This window comes from Acomys minous (assembly GCF_964271855.1).
Source record: "Acomys minous genome assembly, chromosome: 5".
In the NCBI taxonomy this organism is placed as follows: domain Eukaryota; kingdom Metazoa; phylum Chordata; class Mammalia; order Rodentia; family Muridae; genus Acomys; species Acomys minous.
The window spans coordinates 121,329,516-121,351,333 of NC_140494.1; the positions used below are offsets into that span (position 1 = coordinate 121,329,516).

At 38.5% G+C, this 21,818-nt stretch overlaps 1 protein-coding gene and 1 pseudogene across 2 annotated transcripts in view; both read right to left on the reverse strand.

The window, feature by feature from the left end:
- The window catches only part of GLCE (glucuronic acid epimerase), a 65,915-nt gene that overhangs the window by 15,884 nt on the left and 28,213 nt on the right, over positions 1-21,818 (reverse strand). The window contains exon 2 of the mRNA XM_084781167.1: positions 14,847-14,937. The gene's annotated coding sequence lies outside the window, so the exon portion shown is untranslated. The remainder of the gene's footprint in view (positions 1-14,846; positions 14,938-21,818) is intronic.
- On the reverse strand, positions 664-1,121 carry LOC311597099 (large ribosomal subunit protein eL36-like; annotated as a pseudogene). The gene has a single exon. The product of its transcript is annotated as a large ribosomal subunit protein eL36-like (transcript).

Sequence of the window (21,818 nt, forward strand, 5' to 3'; positions counted from 1 at the left end):
TAATCAGTGGGAAACTGACTCAAGTCAGGCATGCTTCTAATCAGGACATTTGCACTTGCACTTGCCACTGTCCCACCTGACATCTTTCTCTCCTATCTACTTACCCTGCTTCCTTACCTCATTTGAGACACTGCTTAGATGTTCACTCATTAGAAAGGCCGCAGTGATCAGTCCATGTGAACCAGCAACTCTTACCCATCATTCTCTAGCTCCTCATGCAGTCTGACACACTACACACTTAGATTATTATGAATCTCCAACCAACTACTGCATCCCCAGCGCCTAGCACTATATCTGATTAAAGATCTGTTAAATGAATGAGCATTGTTTAAAATGCAAATTAAAAAGACAGGCATTTAAAGCAGTCAGCTGTGTTTTCTTCTCTGTATTTGGGTATCTGAAAAGCATAAACCAAATAGAAATGAATGTAACTGACATAACAGAATACACTGAGATGTATCTTTGCCAACCCTTTAAAATGGATTTTCAATTTAATTCCTGCTGTTTACTGCTTGATAGACTAAAGATTTAAATTATACAGTCAATTGGTTAAATATCCAGTATGAATTTAACTTTAAAAGACCTAATATTTTGGGTGATTAAGACTCTTCTATAAATATAAACAAGAATATTCCAGAAATGGCTCACAATAGGACAAAAGTAGGCTATGCTAGTTCCTTTAATATATTAGTAATAAAGTTAACATGATCTCTGACACAAGTGACTCATAATGCTTCAAATAAGATTACTTTTCTTTTTTCTTTTCTTTTCTTTTTTTTTTTTACGCACAAATGTTTATTGAGGGAGGGGATGTCAGTCCTTCTTGGCTGCTGCCTTACTCATGGCTGCCAGCACGTTGCTAAGCTCCTCCTGCTTCCTCTTGGCCCGGATGTGTGTGCCCACCCTCTTCTTGATGAACTTGAGCTCGCATGTGTCCTTGGACACCTAGAGCAGCTCCATGGTGCGTTGCTCATAGGGTGCGAAGCCGCACACCTCCCTGATCATGTCCTGCACAAACTTGGTGTGCTTGGTGAGGCGCCTGCGGTGCAGGCTGTGCCTCGGCTTGCTGACGTTCTTCGTCACTTTGTGGCCCTTGTGGCCATGGGGTAGCGCAGGGCCATGGCTGCTGCTCTCCAACGGTGGCTGCGACAAGAACAAGATTACTTTTCTAATGCAGTGTATAGGCTGTAATCCTGGCACTTGGAAGGTTGAAGATGACAGAGAGTTCTAGGCCAGTGTGGGTTACATAGCAAGACTCAGGTGTGTCAGCTCTATTTTGCAGATGATGTGCCAGAATGTCTATGAGCAGATAGATAAACAAACACTGCCTCTCAGAAACTGCATGATTCCCTGATAGTCAACTAACTTGGGTGTTAACGGGTCTTTCTTCCTTTTTTTGAGACTATGTAACCCTGGATGGCTTGGAATTCATTATATAGACAATGCTGGCCTTGAATTCAGAGATGTGCCTGCCTCTACCCCTGGGAGTGCTGGGTTAAGGACTAAAGACATGTGCCACCAAACCCAGGTCTTACTAGACAAAGTTGAATTTTGTCCCCAAGACAACTGCTCATGTACATATAAATACAACGTAGCTGTATAAAAAACCTAAGGTGAGTCTGCATTGTTGTTTGCTTGTTTCTCTTCTTGCCTGGATGCATGATAGGGTTTTAAATTTTTATGATAGTGACTTTAATATAGGAAAAAACCAAAATTTCACCAGAATAAGTTTGTCTCATTAGATGTCACACATGTTGGAGAATACTCCTGTTTGAATTATAATCAGGTAGTTCTTTTTCCTACAGCGTTTAATAACAAATAGATCCCTATTCAACTTGCTGTGGTCTCTTTTAGAATATAAATTCTACCTATTGAATCTCTTTATTCTTTACTTCCTTCAAATATTTTACATCTCTCTTTTCATTGGCATTTTGGGAAAGCTTTTCAAATTTGTATTCTGTATCATGAATTCAATTTTCTAATGTGTTCTCTATTCTGGTGCAGTTTAATTTGGCTACTGCATAATTCAATTTCTACTCTATTGCTTATTTTAATGCTTCTTTTAAAAAGTTTCTTGTTTCTTGTTCTTATTTTATCTACACCCTTTTAATTTATGTCTATTGGCTAGTACTCTTCTTTTCATTCTAGCCTTACTGTCTTGTGAGTTAATTTTCAACATCTACAATCTCCACAATTTTTCTAACCTGCAAGCAGAAAAATTGCTCTCCAGTTGGGTGTTGTTGTTGTTGTATGCTTTAATCCAGGACTTGGGAGGCAGAGGCAGGTGGATTTCTGAGTTTGAGGCCAGCCTGGTCTACAGAGTGAGTTCCAGGATACTCAGGGCTAGGCAGAGAAGCCCTTTATAAAAAGAAAGATGTTTTCCAAAGTTTCCATGAACTCATTTAGAGAGTATATGTTTTCATTGATAAATCAAGCTAGAACTGAGCTGGAAGTTTCCTTCCTATCAGCTAGCCTTCAAAGTTTCAAAAGGTGCTATTCAGGAAGCCAGAGGAGAAAAGGTATCAGTGAACTTACCTCACTGTGAATCTTTATAAGACTTTTATAAGAACAATTTGCCAGGCAAGCTGTGTCCAGCTGTAGCACTACTGCTAGGAAGGCACCAACTGCTTTCTGATTAGGCTTGAGACCTATCTCATAGGAAGGAATCCATCTCTGGTACTATAGTCCTAGTTAAAAACCCATGGTGAGAGAGATCATAGGCCTAGGGGGCAAGCTGAATACTGTTTGTTATTCAGGTAAACTGACAAAGTATCAATTCTAAATACTGATGTTTATACCCAGAGACACTGCTCCTCTTGGTCTTAGTCAGAGAAGACTCTCCTGAGGGAATGTTATGAATGCAGGCTCATGACTATATATGGTGCTGATAAGCGATGGGTAAGTGATCATTCCTTCATGAATACCTCAAGACTCAGGGATCGTTGTGGAAGAGGAGTGGAAAGAATGGAAGAGCCAGAAGAGAAGAAGTAGAGCTATGAATGTTACCTGCTAGACAATACACAGCCATTGCAACCCTGAACTCACAGCAGCTGCAGATGCTTGCACTGGGTCTGCACAAGAAAGGGCCTACATCAATAAGGCATAGATGAAGGAGGACCTCACTCCTGGCCTGTGTGCTACTGACAGACTCATGGAAAGGAGTAATTACTACCTTCAGTTATGAACGACTGATGACCCCACCAGGCTCCAGTGGATAGTTCCAATTAAATGAGCACAGGTTGCCTTAATTTAATTAAATGGGTCACAAAACAAAACATCATGAATCTGGGAAAGGGACTGATAGGGATGAGGAAAAGATAAGGCAGGGGAGAGAGTAATCGGAATGCATTATACACATGCATAAACCTGTCAACAAAGCCTATCTATTAAAAGTTTATGCTCTAGCCATGCAGTGGTGGCGCACATCTTTAATCCCAGCACTTGGGAGGCAGAGGCAGGCAGATCTCTGTGAGTTCAAGGCCAATCCAGGACAGCTAAGGTGACACAGAGAAACCCGGTCTCAAAAAACCAAAAGAAAAAAAAAAGTTTATGTTCTGCCTTATGCTAAATGGTGCATTGTTTTTTGTTTTTGGAATGGATGCAGAATGTTGTTTCCAGAATTTCCTATAAATCAGCAGCTAGATCTAGAGGTTTGATAAAAGTAGGATTTGAGTTTTGTTCAACACGAGTATTTCATGATAGAGGTGTGAAATTTATTCAGCATGTTTACAATGTGGAACTAGCTCTGTGATACTAAAATTAATCTGTATGTGCAGGTGTTGCCAGCCCAACACAGGCATTGTAAAATTCTCCATTAGCAGTTCACCTTATCAATTCTTCTCAACATATTAGCTGGAACACTTTAGAACTTCAGAAAGGAAAACCTTGCCTTACCAAGTATTTGCTTAGCCTGAAAGCTTATAGTTGTACAATAATTACTGAAATTTTAATTTATCAATTGTCATAATAATAAACTGGTTCCTAATAACCTCTAAAACTGAACAAAGAACCTTTAAAAAGGCAACATAGAAGCTCAGAGATTTACCATATTTGATGAATTTCAATTTACTGTAGTTACTGGTATTTAATGCTAAAGTTCTTATAACTTTGGCTAGTGTCAATCTCTTCAAATTGGCTCTTAAGTCCCTTTTTTCATGCAATCTCAATGGCTTGTGATAGCTTCTCTGCTATTTATCATGAGAAGACATCCTAAGTCCATCATGTATGCTTCCTGCCTAAGACTAAAAGAGCCATTTTTTCCAAGTTCTGGTTCCTTTTAGTGTATCAAGTGTTGAGCTGGAATTTCTTGACATTTCAGTATTTCAGGCATATGGTATGGTTGGGGTTGATCTGGAGCTACTATGTATCTAAATGTTAATTGCTTGCCCTCAAGATCCTTACTGTCCTATGAGCAAACTCTAAAATGACACTGTGTGAACCTTGCCTCCCAAATTATCCCTGATTGGCTAATAAAGTTGCCTACACGTGGCCAAGAGCAGCTTACTCTCAGGACTAACCTGATGGTGCAGAAGCCGCTCAAGTGGAACATGTGCAAGTATTTATGGGGATTTTGGGTAGAAAGCAGACAACATAGTTTAGAGGGTTGATATCTGCCTAGCCCTAGTGTTTTAAGGCTTATTATAATTCTAACAAGTTTTTCTGTCTTTTATTTATAAAATAGCAGATTTATGAATAACTGCTGCCAGAATAACTTTGTGCATTTAATTAATACCCCCCCCCCCCGGGCTTCTGGTGACGGTTTCATTTTAGTTGTTCCTAGAGGTGGGCTTAGAGGGAATCTGATACCTGTGTCCAGCCACATTGCTGTCTGTGGAGATTGGGTTATGATGTTAGAAATAGACACCTTATGTTCTTTTTACTCATATAAAAGAACCCCGAAAGTAGACAGTCTGAAACTTTGAATGTAGCTACATGCTCATCAAGGACACAGCCACTTTTCATCTTTTTATATCAACCTATGACCCAAGAAAGCTATTGAAGCCTCAGCTTTATGTCTGTATCACAGCCCAGGAAGCAGCAGAAACGGCAGCAGAGCACATCTCTGTGTGGAATCAGTTCCCTTTAATGAGACTTCCCTTCAGTTTCACATAACACTTCCGACATCTCATTAGCCAAACCTCAGTAACATGGCCACCTCAAGTTGAAAGAAGGCTGAGCAATGTGCTGTTAAAAAAAGAAAAAAATCAGGGTTCAGTGATGAAGAAGCAGAACATGGACTATGGGGAGCAAGCCAGAGGACTACCATATCCTCTCACCAGGAAGTCCTTCCAATACAAAAGTAACCACTTTCTTTCTCCTCATATAATTCTTTTCTCATATCTCAGTTAACACTGAATTCATAACAGCCACACAGTGATACAAATTCAATTAATAATTTAAATTTTGCATAGCATATGCTTAAATTGACACAAGCAAGAAGAGAGCCTTATTCCATAAGGACTGTAGAATGCTTCAGAGCATTTTAGACTATAATTGCTAAGCCTTTCTGAGATTATTATAAATCTGTAGGCAATCTCTAGGTTGAAGGTACAGGACAAAATTTATTTGCACATTTTATATTTTTTACATATCAATGCCTGCTACAATAGTCACTGTCAGCTTTAAGTAGTAAGCTGAAACATTCTCATCCAGAAACACAGAGGGCCTGCTCCCACCACAGTGTGGGTAGCTCCACGGCCTTTCAGGCTACTTTCCTAGGCCGTCACTGTACAGCAACCCCTTCCTCCCATCATCTCAAGCTGCTGCTGAGTATCCCCAGCAGTACTCTACACACATTAGCTCCTGTTACCCCTGTATATCGAGGCATGTTGGCGTTAAAAATCCTCAACAAATGAAAAAAAAAGTTTTTTATTTTTTATTTTTCAAGGGAGGGAAGACAGAAGAAAATGTATTTCTCAATTTACCATGTGCTATATACACAGTAGGATTCATACTAATACTTATCTGACTTCGAAGGGTTAAGCTCTTTTGACCAGGCCACAGTATCATATTATGTGATTCCACATCACTGTGTATCCCTGCCAACTAGGTAAGGGAGGAATATTTGCTCATGGCTTGTGCAGAGATAAAGAGCAGCACTGCGCACCAGCATCTGAAAGGCGGGTCTGCCCCTCAGGAGTCTCTAAGGTCTCCAGTGGCAGCCATAAGGACTAGGAGCGAAGGGCTGCTTTCCATCCAGAAAAGTAACACCATGGTGGCGCCAACTTCTTTGAGGTATTGTACAGGACTGAAGGAAAAGGCTCTCTGCTTGCAATGTGTTAAACTACGCATAAGCTATGTAAATAAATTAGTTCAGAAAGGAGTTGTAGGCCTCTGCAGCTCTGTGAGATTTCTCCACTCACTAGGAAAGCCAAGAAAAAGAGCCCAATGGTGTGTTTACTCTGCATGGTTCCTGCACAGGGGAACTTGGCAATATGAGACCTTTCCTAGTAAGTTCTACAAGTATTGACGGCAGTAAGTTCTCACAGAACATCTTTTCTCAAGTTTGGTATCATCCTGTGAGACAGGAATGGCACAAGAAAGGCTTATCAGGAAGCTGGCTGATAGTAAAAATTTAAAATTTCATCCCCATGCCATCACAAGATTTTTTCTGTGTAGTCCTAGCCATTTTGGAACTCATTTTGTAGATGAAGGTGACCTCGAACATCAGAAATCTGCCTGCCTTCACCTCCGAGTACTGGGATTAAAGGTGTGCACCGCCTCACCAGGTTAGCAAATTTTAAAATGCTAAACACATGAAGTCTTAGTCATGTAGAAGAATCTATATCTGGAAAGCAGTGCCTTAAGTGATTTTTAAAATGTAATTACTGTGATACCTTTTGATATAGACATAATAAGAAGCAATTCTGAGGTACTTCAGAAAGCATCTGACAGAAAAAGTGGACAGAATATAATGGAAATCATGTAAAAATAACCTATTGTTAGACTATTCCTATACCTTTCTAATATTTATGATTAAAAAAAAGACATCAAGGAACATTGCCAGCTTTGGGTTACTATTAACTAAATGCCTGAAACAAGTTACTTGCAAAATGAAAGTTTATTCCATTGTCTTTGAGATTCTGCTCCAGTATAAATTAGGCTCTTTTGTTAGGGTCTTAGGTGAGCATGGCACATCCTCACAGGGCCATGTATGTGAGAGTGCTCACAGCACAACACAGAGAGAAGCAGAGAAGAGACTGAGGTCCTGCAGGCCCTTGGGAGAGCATGCTCTAAGGATCTAAAGCCTCATTTCTTAAAGGTCTCCCACCTCCCAAGAGTGCTACCCTGGGAACCACAGTACCAGTTGTCTGACCTGGCCTAATCCTTTGCATCTTAGAAAACTGTTTTAAATTTCTCTTAATAATAAATATTCAACACAATAGTGAACAGGAGGCAAGGGAGCTTCTTACAAAAAGGGAAGAAGAAGAGACCAGCAGTTTCGAGTCCTTATCTAGTTCTTCTCTGAACTAGACCAAGTGGCTCTATTTCTCAGATAAGAACACAGACACGGAGTCAAGTGTGTCACTCATCCAGATTTTGATACTGCTGCCAATCACTTTTTGTACTTGCTCTTACTGGCACCCCAAAAGTGTTTAGGACTAAATAAGATCACATATGTACCTACAGAAATGTGTGGCAAATTCTCTCAACAATTAAGAAGGTGACTGAATTAGATTAACTGTAGAGTTCTGTTTTCCTTTCAGATAGGTTACTACTTTGTTCAAAGTTATAATTTGACCCATGACTAGTAAATGGTACAGGTAGAAGTCTAATAAATGACTATAGGCCTAACTCCAATTTTAAACTTTTTTGTTTTGTTTTGTTTTGTGTGTAGCCTTGGCTGTCTTGGAGGTTACTCAGTAGATAGAACAAGATGGCTAGGAACTCAGAGCTCCAACTACCTTAGCCATCTAAGTGCTGTGATTAAAGGCATGTACTAACATGCCCAGCCAATTTTATTTTATTTTATTTATTTATTTATTTATTTAGGTTTTTCAAGACAGGGTTTCTCTGTGTAGCCTTGGCTGTCCTGGACTCACTTTGTAGACCAGGCTGGCCTCAAACTCACAAAGACCCACCTGCCTCTGCCTCCCAAGTGCTGGGATTAAAGGTGCGCACCACCATGTCCGGCTCAATTTTAAACTTTTAATCCAGTGTTTGTCATATTACAATTCTGAACTACTACTTCTCCCTGGCCCTTCTCCCCCTCCACCCCACACCCACCTCCCCAAAATATAGTTTCTCTGTGTAACAGCCTTGGCTGCCCTGGATAGTTTTGTAGATCAAGTTGGCCTTGAACTCACAGAGATCCACCTGCCTCAAGTGCTGGGAGTAAAGGTGTACGCCAACACATCATGCTCTGAACATCCTAATTTTTTACACCAAAATTTGAAAACAGCAAACAAAATGTTTTACTCTCAATTTCTAACAGAGGGCTGAGCCTTCAATGAGCTACTTCAAATTTTAGGTAATATAAGATGAAGAAATCTTTGAACTAACACACTAAAGAGAATGTTATTAGAAATTCCAAAATAGACAGGTTCTATATGAGTACCCACGGTAGGTTAAGCCAGAAGTAATCCAAATGTCCATCAAGTGGTGACATAAAACGGCTTGTGTGTACAATGGAATATAACTCAGCAACACAGAGTCAAACACCTACCCCAACACAGATGAAACTCCAAAACATTCTCAGAAATCACACACAAAGGCTATACATAATTCCATTTCTGTTCGTGGCTAGAACAGAGATAGATCTATCAAGAAGGATGGGACAAAAACAAAACAAAACAACAACAACAACAACAAAAAACAAAAACATGAGGAACTTTCTGGAGCAATAAGCATATTCTAGATTTTGACTATTATAGGGGTAAATGACAAAACTCAAAAAGCTGTATACTTTAAAAGGGTTGCATTTTATTATATACAAGTTATACTCCAAGCCAGACTTGGTTACAGAGTCAACTTAGTAGCCAGCAAAATGAATGATCTTCTTCTATCTACCAGTTCACTTAATCAAATATTTAGTAAACATCTATTAACATTTTTCCCAAAGAAGCAATCTGAAAAATCAGAGTGCACATTCCCCTGAATAATTTTCTTTAAGCATCTGTAATTTTTATTACCTCATAAAGGTTGGTAAGAACAGCAATCAAGACAAAAAATACAATCTTTGCACAGAATGATATATTGGCCAGGAACATAAATTTTATCAGCCATAAATGTGAATTAAGTAAGATTTAAGCTAAGCTTTCCAGATGAACAATTTTCCAAACAAACAGGAAGGTGACTGAACTGGATTAGCTACAGGGCTCTAGCAGGCTTTTCCTCCACCTCTTGCAGCTTCACCTCACTCTGCATGAAGGATATGTTTTTATTAGCTTTAAAAATTGAAATGCAAGCAAACTACAGCACAGAAATTGTCTAGCTAAACAATACAGCTGTAGTAGATGTAAGATTTTATGCAAGAATTATTCCTTAATGTACAAAAATATGTTTTCTCACAACACATAATCTAAAAGTTAAAACCATACTTCACCAATACCATTTAATAAGCAGTTTGTACAATAATCAACATGATTATTTAGAGGTGAAGTTGAACCTAAGTGTTAGACGAAGAGCAAAAGTGTATCTCCCTCTGCCCCCACCACATCCTTGACCACCTCCTTGTCTTTGTGTAGGCATCACGAATACCTCACACAGACTTGGAAGTAGTCTCTCCCTACCATAAGCTCTATCACACACTGTTCCATGCTTTAAAAAATGACATAAAATAAGAAGCCTCCTTCAAGACAGAAGTTTAATTATTATTCAGACTTGAAACATAGCTAAGTGGTAGAGTTCTTGCCTAGAATGCCTTGAGGCCCTGGGTCCAATTCCCAGCGTTGAAAAGTAAATTATTACTCACATTTGGTAAATTTTAGATTTCAAAGGCTAGGAGATATTTTAAAATCTACCCTTTTTTGTTATGCCAATTGCAACACAACTAAATCTTCCTCACAGTCCAAGAGAAAATGAGTTATATGGCCTGTGGTAAACATTCGTAAGTAAGGCTGTACCTCTTCCTTGGAGCCAAACTTTTTTACCTTTAGGAAGACAGAATTTAAAAAGAAGTCTCAAGGTACGTACTGAATGTAGTACCCGTGGTAGTCTACCTGAATAAATATACTGCTACGTCTTTAGGTTTTAACTCTTCCCTTTCTCCTGAAATATTTAACATGCTGTTGATCCCACTTCAAATATTGTTCTTTCTTTACAGAAGTTCTATTTGGGTCTTTCAAAATAAGTAGCTCCCATTTTTCTTGGCACGGTCACGTCTTCTTCTGTTCTCCTGAACATATGAAGTACATTTGTAATAGCTGTTTTAATGGCCATATCTGATAATTGTATCATGTGTTGCTTCTCTCTTTTTACTGGATGGTTTTTGTCCTTTCTAAGGATCATATTTTTTTGCCTTTTCACTTGTCTGATAATTCTGTGTTAAGTAGTATATTTTTCCAAATTAGTTATGGATCTATTTATATTGTATGCTTAACTTCAGTGAAGTATTCAGTAATATACCACATTTTTTAAACGTATGTACTATTCATAGTAAACATGAATGACTATGTCCTCACTGCATTCTGCCCTCTAAAGTCAACTATACAGCACAGGATCTGTTACATATAAGCATGGTGATGCATAAAGCCTTCTAGTCTCGCATAACCTAGCCCTTGCCAACTACTGCTTTACTTTTGAGTCTGACCATTTTAAGTGGCCCTTATGTGGTGGAAGGGCAAAGCATCTTAGCCACCTTTTAAAATAAGGCTCCAAGTCCATTTCAAGAGGGTTCTAACATCAAGAATGGCTGCCTAAAGGCTCTTACATTGGGAATATATCCATTAATGTTGCATATTGAATATGGTTAAGTTTTAGGTGGTGATGAAAGTCTTTTTGTTTTGTTTTTTGTTTTTAGAGACAGGGTTTCCCTGTGCAGCCCTGGCTGTCCTAGACTCACTTTGTAGACCAGGCTGGCCTCACTGCCTGTTGTAATGAAAGTCTTGAGGACAGAAATTTCTTGATTACTAATTATGGAATATAAGAAACAAGAGAGTAAAAAAAAAATTAACAAAGTAAACAGAGACTAAGGCTTATTCCACAATGTACACCAATGTAGAGACTATAGAAGTTTCAGAAGAGAGAGAAAGGGCAGAGATTGTGTGGAAAAAATATAGCTCCAAATCTCCCAACTTTGTTGGAAAATGAACAGAAACATCTAGGAAACTCTGGGTAGGATGAACTCAGAGCTCAGGTACCACTGTGTAAAGCAGAGATGCCCTATGGCCTAACATCTCTGTACTTCAATACACTCCCCTAAAGAACTGAAACATTGTTGCAAAGTTCGATCTGTACATCCATATTGTACATAGCAGCATTGATGACTTTTATGATGAATGAATGGATATATGTGGCAAGTATGTACAATGGGGTATCCTTTACTCTTGTTTAAAATGAAGAAAATTCTAACATATACTACAAAATAGATCAATTTTAAGGGCATTATAGTAAGTTGCACACAGAAAACAAATACTGTATGACTTAAAATAATTATAATGAAATAGTTAGAAAGTCATACTTAAAAGAGATGGAAGAATTGTGATTACCAGGGAAAGTTTCAAAAGACTTATTTTAATGGGGACAAAATTTCAAAATGACAAACTGGAGAAGATGCATAGCATTTGGAATGTATTAAATAAGCCTGAACTGTACATCTAAAAATTGACTAAGACAGCAAATTTCATGTCATACATATTTCAACACACACATAAAAATAGAAACAACAAAAATACATCAAATAAGATTTAATCTTTTTTTTTTTTTTAAAATAAGGCTTAATCTTAGAAACCAAACTTCAATGATTTAATTTGCAGACAAAAAGGGTAAGAGCTTAGTGGCTGTTAAAAGTCACACAACTAGTCTGGCTGCAGTAACTTTTGGATTCAAGTCTTCTGAGTCCCAAGGCTGTGCTTGCCTTTGAAACTTATCACCTGTGCCACTCTACTTGCAACACAGGACAGAATTAACAAATTTATTCAAATAATGATTTTTATATCACTATTACCCACATAGTCTATAATCTACTTTATACTAGAATGTTTTAAAAGAATATTAAGCCTTTGGACTGCTTCCTTCCTTCCTTCCTTTTTTCTTTCTTTCTTCCTTTCTTGAGCTTTTTCTTTACCAAATGTCAATTAACATTTATGAAGTTTTAAGGAAATGGTCTATGTAGACTGATAGTTCTTATAGCTTAAGAAAATTTATCATATAATTTTGTCAAACTTGAAATATTTTCTGTTTACTGATTTGAAGATAAAATGCTAGAAATACTTAACTAAGCATCGGTATATAGATGAATTTGTATTAAATGTACTACACATGACACTAGTAAAATAAAAATCCTAATAAGTAAATTTACAACTTTACATAGTCATTAAAATTTAGCATTACTACAGAATAAAATATAGTTAATATAAAGATGGTCTAATCACTGTAGAGTTTATTGATCTACCATAATATGAGTTTATTGACAAAACAGTTTTCTTGTAAGCAGATCATCAGGCGTCACAAAATATGTGTGTATTACTATTAGCTGAAATTCAGAAATTCAGCACATGCTCAGTAACTCTGTGATAGTCCAGTGAAACTTATAGAAATGATACTCAAGTGACCCAGAACAGAGGCCTGCCTGCCACACCACAGGGCATATATATGCAGAGGAAGACACACAAAAGCCCTCTGGCAGCTATGTCACACAGCGAGGTCAAAGGAAGACAGACATCCAGAGGCCAGCCTGCAGTCCTGCTGCATGGTGTGGTAGGGCAGTGTAGGTGGGCGGAGGATTCCCAGAGGCCCACCTGCCAGTGGCTTGCCCACAGTGGGAGGCACTACGATATGCAAGTTTGTGGTAGACAGATGGGAGAGTAAGAGAAGCCACAAAGTTTGAGCATTAGGAAGAACTGGAGATGTGAGAGTGGAGTGAAATAGTCTGCTGTGAGTAGCCTGCCCTGCCACCAGAGGCCATGGTAAAATCCCAGTCCCTGCTGCTCTCAAGGACTATGTCTGGGTCTGTGGCCATGCAGCAGCAGGGGTCTTTGTTGACTTCCTCATATTACCACTAAAGACCTAGGGGACGTCCCTGGTCTGGGTTACCCCTGGGACCACAGTCCAAGGGCTGGGCAGAGCTGGCCCCACCACTTGCCTTGTACAGCACTGTAGAGCACTCATCTCACAGACTTTCTGGATTCCACTTTTAATTTCTTCTTCTAATGTTTCTAAACATTCATAATTTTAGGAATCACATTAAATCAATACCCAAGAACATCAAAATCTGTGTGCTGAAGTCCTTTTGTAGAAATTAGCACAATACTTTCATTAAGCTTCCAGAAATCCTCCTCCCGTGAATCACCCCATATTACTCACACACTACCTGTGACAATACAAATGCTTTGTCAGTAGTTGTTATACTGTATTGCTTAAGGAATTACCACAAGAAACGGAAGTTTACATAGTTTTTCTCACAAACATTTTTGAGTTCATGTTGGTCAAATTCACCAATATGGAACTTGCTGAGATGAAGGACCAACCACATTATGTTTATTCACACTTTAGAGGGAAATGTAATTCCTATTTTAACTGCTCTATGATTTTGTTCTATAGCCCAGGCTAGCCTTGAACTCAAAATCCTTCTGCCTACAACGTACTACTATGGCTTGCTCACTAACATACTTTTATATTAGGATACTTTTATTTAAAACTTCATATGCCGTAAATCACTTACTTTATTAGTCTCTCAAAGTCTTCCTAGTTCTGTTAAATTTACTAGGTAAAGCAAAACACAGTATGAATTTCTTTTTAGGATAGGAACAAAACTAGCATTAAACTTTTAGCTTTGAAAACAAAGAGCACTACTTAGAAATAAATGAGCACTTGGCATGCAACTACCCATAACAATAATCTGTTTTTAAAAGCCAATTATTTCAGAAAACAAGTTTTATATTATTTTTAATTAGTTTGTGTATTCTTTCAAGACAGGGCTTCTCTGTGTAGACCTGACTGACCTGGAACTCACTCTGTAGACTGGCCAGAAACTCAGAGACCTACCTGCTTCCGCCTCCACTACACCTAGCTAGAAAACTAGTACTTCTAAGGACTTCTTCCATGTCAAGATGCTGGGCTTGGTAGAGATACTTAAGACTCTCACATGCATATTTAAATTTAAAGTAATGACCTCAGTGCTGAGGTACTACAGTAGCCACAGACAACAGCTAATGAGTGGATATGGCTATGCTCCAATAAACATTATTTACTAAAACAAGTGGCTAGGCTGTGGGCCAATTTGACGACTTCTGCCCCAGGCAAACACTTCTTTTCAACATATTATACCTTCGGTAATTATACGATCCTCTTTCCTTTGTATCTGATAGTTGTTACAAGAAACACTAGTCATTTAAGTGGTAAAGGACTCCCACTACCCACTTTCGATGGACAGGATTTCATGTTTTCCAGTGGGGCTTCCAACCTGCTAAGTAGCTGAGGATAACCTTGAATTTCTGATCTTCCTGACTGTCTCCTAAGTGTGAAGACTACAGGTGTCCTCCATGCTTGGCTTAAGTGGTATGAAGGATGGAACCCAGAGCTTTGTGTGTGTTAGGCAAGCATAAAATGTTTTAAGAAGCCATAAAAATGGTTCTTAAGTATAAATCTCTAGTTAGACTCAAAAATAAAAATATGTAATAAAATAAAAATTAAAACGTGTTTGAAAACATGTAAGGGTACAATTATATTTTATTAAATAATCTTACCTTAATCAAATGAAACCATCAAAATCCTAGTACATTTCTGGCTTCAATTCAAAAATTATTTGAATTAAAACTTCAGTTTCTTGTTAAATTCCTAGAACAAAATGGAAAACTTTTAAGCATGGTTATGGTTACAGATGAAATGTAGCAAATACCATACTCCAACTGTCCCACCAACTGAATGTAGCTCTAAGACCTGGATAAAACGCCTAGAATAGAATACATGGGAACCCTGAGAAGTAAACAGCAACAGGCAGATGCTGTAGGAGGACCAGAATGCAAAGCATCACTTTAGAATGGCCATCATTTTGTTCTCTGGTATCATCCAGCCTGAAGTGTACAGAACCCAGATGAAAAGTTTCATGTTCCAGCTGTGACTGGAGGGGGGAGATTTGAACATTCACAAGGGAAGTGTAGGTCTCTCCCTCTCCCTCCCACCTCTCTCTTTCTTCTCCATTCTAGGTGCAGCCACTGTGGGAGCAATGGAAATAAGGATCACGAGTCTAAAACTCAGGAGCAAGGAAATTGCCCTCTGGTCAGAGGCCCTGTGGTCTCAAGAGGACATGTAGAATCCCTAGTGTGTGTGTGGTTCCACACCCCACCCCCGCCCCTTCTATGTCCTCCTCCTGCTTAGTCTTGAGGATGAGCACAGTTCCATGGAGTGTACTTTAACAAATAAAGCTTCCCCTTTCTGGTCAGAGACTGGAAGAGGGGAGCCCAGAGACAAGGAGCGCAAGACTGCAGCAAAACACCATCCTGTAGGTGCACCATGACATATGATGGGGCTACAAACTGACAACCTAGCCATTGCTGAAAATACTCTACAAGATGCATAGCACACCTAGCCTACTGAACATCACAGCCTAATCTATATGCTTTCAGGCCACTACTTAGGCCACAAGTAGGTGAAACCTAATTCAAAGCTGGTTTCAAAATAAAGTGTTGAATATCTTATATAATCTACTGAACATTAGTGAAATGCAGAAAATGTAGATGGTTTGCTTTATTCTGTGACAAAGCTGAAAAGATCCTAAGTCTAGCCATCATAAATGGAGGACTGTTTGGATTGGATGATAAATTAACATATTAACTATACACATTGATATAAATGACCACTGGGAAGAAAAACAGAAAAAAACTTCCTTAGTGAATTCCTAACAATGCACATCCATTTGCTCTATCTGTAACATGAAACTTCATTGCCCTCGCTCGAGTAGGGGCTGAATTCAATAACTCACTTCCAAAGGTTAGATACAGAAGGACAAAAATACTTCATTGTGGAGAAACTGAGCAAACACTACTTTCTGCAAGTGAAAGCATTGCCTTCATGTACTACCAGAAAGAGTGAAAGGGCACTCTGCTTCTGTGTTGCTATTGTCTAAAACCTAAAGTTTAATCATGAGTAAAGCCACAAAGCATATAAGATGCGTTCTATAGAACACCTGGCTACTACTCAGAACAGTCAAGGCCATGTAGAGCAAAAACAGACAGGAAACTGTTACAGACTATAGGAGACTTTCCACAGAATCATATGGCATCCTGGACTAAGAGGAAATTAGCGAGGAATGAGTTGGAAACCCAAAGTTGCTGTCAACTTGACTACTGTTGGAATTAACTTAGCCCAAGCAGCTGGGTACGTACACCTGTGAGGGATTTTTCTTGATTGGATCAGAAGACCCACCTTACATCTGGGCCACATTTTCTGGTGACAGCTTATACAAAAGACATGGAAAAAGGAAGCTATTGCTTTTTGCTTACCCCTACTTTTGCTGCCAAATTCATTCCATGACTGGTATTAGAGCCTACTTACTTCTTCAGGATTCCAATGTATATTAAAAACCAGCTGAGACATTTAGCCTCCTAGACCAAACTATTATTGGATTCTTGGACTTTCTATCAGGAGACAACCATTATTTGACTAGCAGGATCACAACCTCTAAGCCACTCTAATTTAGCAAATATTAAGTCAAGTTTTATGCTGCTAATAAAACTTAGCCTAGTGTAGTGTTATATACCTGTAATTCCAGTTACTTGTAAGGCTGAGGCAGGAAGATTACAACTTTCAGGCCTGACAGGACTATATAGTGAAATCCCATCTCAAAGACCAAACAACCCCATCCCCACCCCCCAAGAATAAGCCCCCAAAGCTCTTTTTAAAGAATACTGACTTATGGGTCAAGACTCAATGTATACAGTGTTTCTGTGTAGGCATCAGGACCCAGGTATGACCCAGATGCTTGGGGTAGAGGCAGGCAGAGATAGGAAGGCCCTGGGGGCTTTCTGGCCAGTCAATCTATCAGGAACAGTGAGCTCTCACTGCAGTGAAAGATTTGTCTCCAAAAGGAAGGTAAATAGCAATAGAGAAAGACACCCAATACAGACCCCTGGTTTCCATGTGCAGGTGCTCTGGTAAATGCACATTCACCACCCACCTACTCCCACCTACACTCCTAACTTACAACAGTAGAAAATGAGGGGTAAGGTAAGTGTGGTTTATCACAGAGAACATTCTGAAAATGAAAAACAATACTTCATTTCTTTTTTTATTATCAGGGAACATAAGAGTTTATTATTATGGAAAGTAAGACACTTGAATAATTAGGGTGAGAGAAAGCAAGCTGATTAAGTAAGAAAGGGATTTCACAAGTAATTCCACTCTGGTTTATCTTACCTCCACTAAGGAAGCAGTACTATAAGCTTCCAATAAATGACTATTACATTACGCATATATGGTCACAGAACATCAATGTCCCTGCATTGTAATAATGAGATAAAATTAAACACAATGGTCTCATGTCTCAAATATTTTCTTCATATTTGATCTTTTGATTACTGTTTATCCTATTTATTATTTAAAAAAAAAAAAGAACATTTACCCAACTCCTCTATTTAAGGAGAACTCAGTTCTCGACTGTGCTAACATCAGCAACACATCTGCACCTGCATTAACTTCAACTAAAGACAAAAGAACTGTAAGGAACAGCTCTCGCCCCAAGGCCACCTGCTCTAATTTTACATTCAATGAGAAATGAAATGGCATGCTTCAATAATTTAGGTTTGCTCCAGAATCACATTATGGGAAATGATTTACACTGATTACTGAATCCTTTCTAACCAAAGCTGTCTATTTGTATTAAAATTTCAATAAAGTTGCAGCATGCCTGTAATCCCAGCACTCAGGGAGGCAGAGACAGAGAGATCTCTAAGTTTGATGGCAGCCTGGTCTACAAAGCAAGTCCAGGACAGCCAAGGCTAAATAGAGAAGCCCTGTCTCGAAAAAACAAAAAACAAAAACAAACAAACAAAAAAAAGGTCAAATTATCTTCAACATTCATTCAAACAGTTTCTACTAGAAAGCTGTGTGCTTAGTGTTTCACATAATTTCCACTAGATGTTTGATTTACTTTTATAGCCAGGCGATGATGGCATGTACACCTTTAATCCTAGCACTCAGGAGGCAGAGGCAGAGGCAGGTGGATTTCTGTTGAGTTCCAGGCCAGCCTGCTCTACAGAGCAAGTCCAGGATAGTCAAGGGTAAATAGAGAAACCCTGTCTCAAGAAACCAAGGGGGAAAAAGGGTGATTTAATAAAATCAGACTTCCAAAAACACAAGACACCTGTCAAGAAGCTTCTGCCAGGTTGACATAGCTTGGCTGTTTCTCTGTGGCACTGAATGTGTTTATGTATATTCTATATTTTAATGTTTGGAATCATAGAGATTTTTCTCCCTTCTCCAAAGAATCAAGAAAACCTTAATCATTGTTTTTTCCTTTTCTTCCATTTCATTGTGTAGGACCTATGACACCAAACTCCCCTCATCTTTAGTGCTTGCAGTAAAGCCAACATATAACAGTTATTTGAATCTTAGTTCTATTTAGTCAATTAACAAACATTTAATAAGATAAATAAAACAAGACAAAATCCTATGACCATGGAAATTACTATGAGTAAACACAGTTGGCCTTTAGAAGATGTAAGAGGCAATGGGAAAGAAGGTCAACACACAGCTGCTTAGTGTGGGCTATGACCTCATCTGTGCTTGCATAACTCAAATGAAGGTCACAAAAACTTTGGCAACAGTAAAAGGTTCCTGCATGTGCAACAACCAAAGCTTGATTCAAAACCCAACCAGCAATGAGCCCAGAGTGTTTCCAGCAGTGTTCTCTGTGATGAATGCAGCACAGGCTTCACATGTTCTGAACATGTGAAGAGCCATGGTTCTGAAAACATAACTCACATTGTGCACATGCCTTCATGCCATGCAATGCTAATACACACAGACATAAACACTGAAGCTCAGAGTCTAATGCATCACACTATGAACTGCAGTGCTTTAAATGTACATAAAAACTCTTCTGCTCTTACAGAAACACATTGGTTTAATTATGGAAATCAAAGAATTTTAATATTTTCCTATCATCATTTCTTGGCATGTAAGCATCTTTGTGTTGCATTGGGCTAAAATATTTTATTTAAAAATTTGTTGTTTGAACATATTGTCTTGAGTTTCTTTTTAAAAATTAGTTAAATATATTTTGGAATGGGAGTATATAATTTTCTAACTACTTCTATAATGGTCCTAAACATACTTGTGCCATTTTGTTCCAGGTATTTATGTAAAGTTATGTTCTCTCACTACTGACAATCATAAAATCAAAATATTGACCAACTCTGAAAAAAGATAAAGATGCTCTATGCCCTACAGTGTCAGATATTTAGACAAGATTTAATTCTTATAGGAAAAATATGCATCTCGTTAGTACGAAACTTTGCTTTCATCTTTAATGAACAACAAAATTATATGTAAACGAAGGCACTGTTTTAAAATAAATATATGGTTATAATTAAATGTTTGATTTGTACACGTTTTAAATGCCTATATACCTAGAGTCTTATGAAATTTTTTGCTAAGAAGGGGCCATAAATGGAAAAAGTTTAAGCAGCTTGGATGGACAATAAGCTGAGGTTACCAGCTTGCTCATACCATAAGGCTTTGCACCGTAAGAATCTAAACTGGAGCTGGGCATGGTGGCGCACGCCTTTAATCCCAGCACTCTGGAGGCAGAGGCAAGTGGATCCCTGTGAGTTTGAGGCCAACCTAGTCTACAAAGTGAGTCCAGGACAGCCAAGGCTACACAGAGAAGCCCTGTCTAGAAAAACAAAACAAAAAACAACAATAACAACAAAAAAGAATCTAAACTGGGGAGACTAAATTGTAGTATCCAAAACAGCAGACCTCTGTCATTATCATTGTTACTGCAATATTCTGTTGTTCTTCAAGTTCCATTTAACAGGAATTTTTATACATGAAATAAACCCAACAAGATACTATAGTTTCTTAGCTACTGAGGTACTAAACAGGGATATTTCACAGGTACTTTTTAAAGATTATAATACATTAAACCACCTGCTTCTATCAAAATGAAGGCAGCTATCTATTGCCTTCCTTCACCCAAGTTAACACCGTATCAGTAACACAATAGAGGTCGATGTGCGTGGAAGGAAACCCAAGAGTTTTCCATCCACCATTCCTGAAGTCCTTCTTCTAGAGATGACGTTCAATCCTCAGAACCCATGTAAAAGAAAATGGGGCCCGAAGTGGAAGTTTCTAGTTTCTTTACAAACTCAGTTGTGTCATATGAATATGTTTTTTGTTTTGGTTCCAAGTGTGGGATGTGGTAATGTTTTTCTACCACTGAAAACAGATTGCTGAAAGGGTGCATGAAGTTTTGCTGGAAGCTGTCTTGTGTGAAGGGCGTGGTTCTTGCCAGCTGGAAAACATCTTTTTGTGGACTCTGAGATAAATATAAGCCCACAGGCAGTGAGACAACATTTCTGTATCGCTGTGCTTTGCAATGGTTCACTCGCACAGCTTTGCTGGTCTTTGCTTTTCTACACTTCACAGACAAAAATGCTCTAGAGTACATCTCATGGATAATTACACAAGAGATTGGCCTCTGGGTTCCACATGCACACATCCACATGCACATGCAACTGTATATATACAAAATTTGTGTAATTGTACAAATCATAACTACTGTAGCCATTAATAATGTTAAACTGCAAAAGAATCAAGAAGGGGTTTAAGACAAAGAACTTAGTATGTACCAAAATTAAGAAAAAGCCTTATCCCTTAACGGTTCCATGTGACATTTATACATTGTAAAGTAAGCCTACTTTATATTTAGCCACTTGCTAACAGCTCTGACTATAAAAAAAAAAAAAGCCCCCCTGTGATGGCCACATTTGAAATTAATGTCTGGATAGATTGTCTATAAATCTCATATACCTATACTTAAATTCCAATCCATTACTAAAGTTCCCCTCACTACTTTGGGATCACTGAGAAAACTCAGAATAACTACTTTCAGAAGTCTAATGAGAATTCTGTAATTTCCTCATAAGAGGTAAATGGTAGCTCACTCAGAGTACAGTGGGGAACTAACGTGTGACGAAGAGAGAAGCTATGAGAGTAGCAAACGGATAGTAAATCCCATTATTTTAAAAGCCACAGTGAGAACTTTTTCCTTTTTAAGACAGGATTTCACTGTGTAGCGTAGCCCTTGGCTGGCCTGGGACCATCTCATATGTAAACCAAGTTGGCTGCAAATTCACAGAGATCCCCTGTCCAGTGCTGGCATTAAAGGTGTGTGTATTAACACCCAATCTGAGAAGATAATCTGCTTCTGAGGTGGCAATTCCTCACTGTGGAGTACTGCCTCAAAGTTACTGCTGATTTTTTTTTTAATTGAGTGAAAGGGAGAGAAAGGACTTTACTATTTAGTACAGTAACAATTATTTACAGAATTACTGTGTGTGTGTGTGTTCTGGTATTAAATGTGTGTGCCGCCACATAGGCTAGTCTGCTACTCTTAAGTCTTTTATTTCATACTCCCACATCTATCCTTTAGTAAGGAAGAAACAAAACTAAGTAAAACCAAAACCAACCTCATGTTTAAAAGAACAAAATGTCAG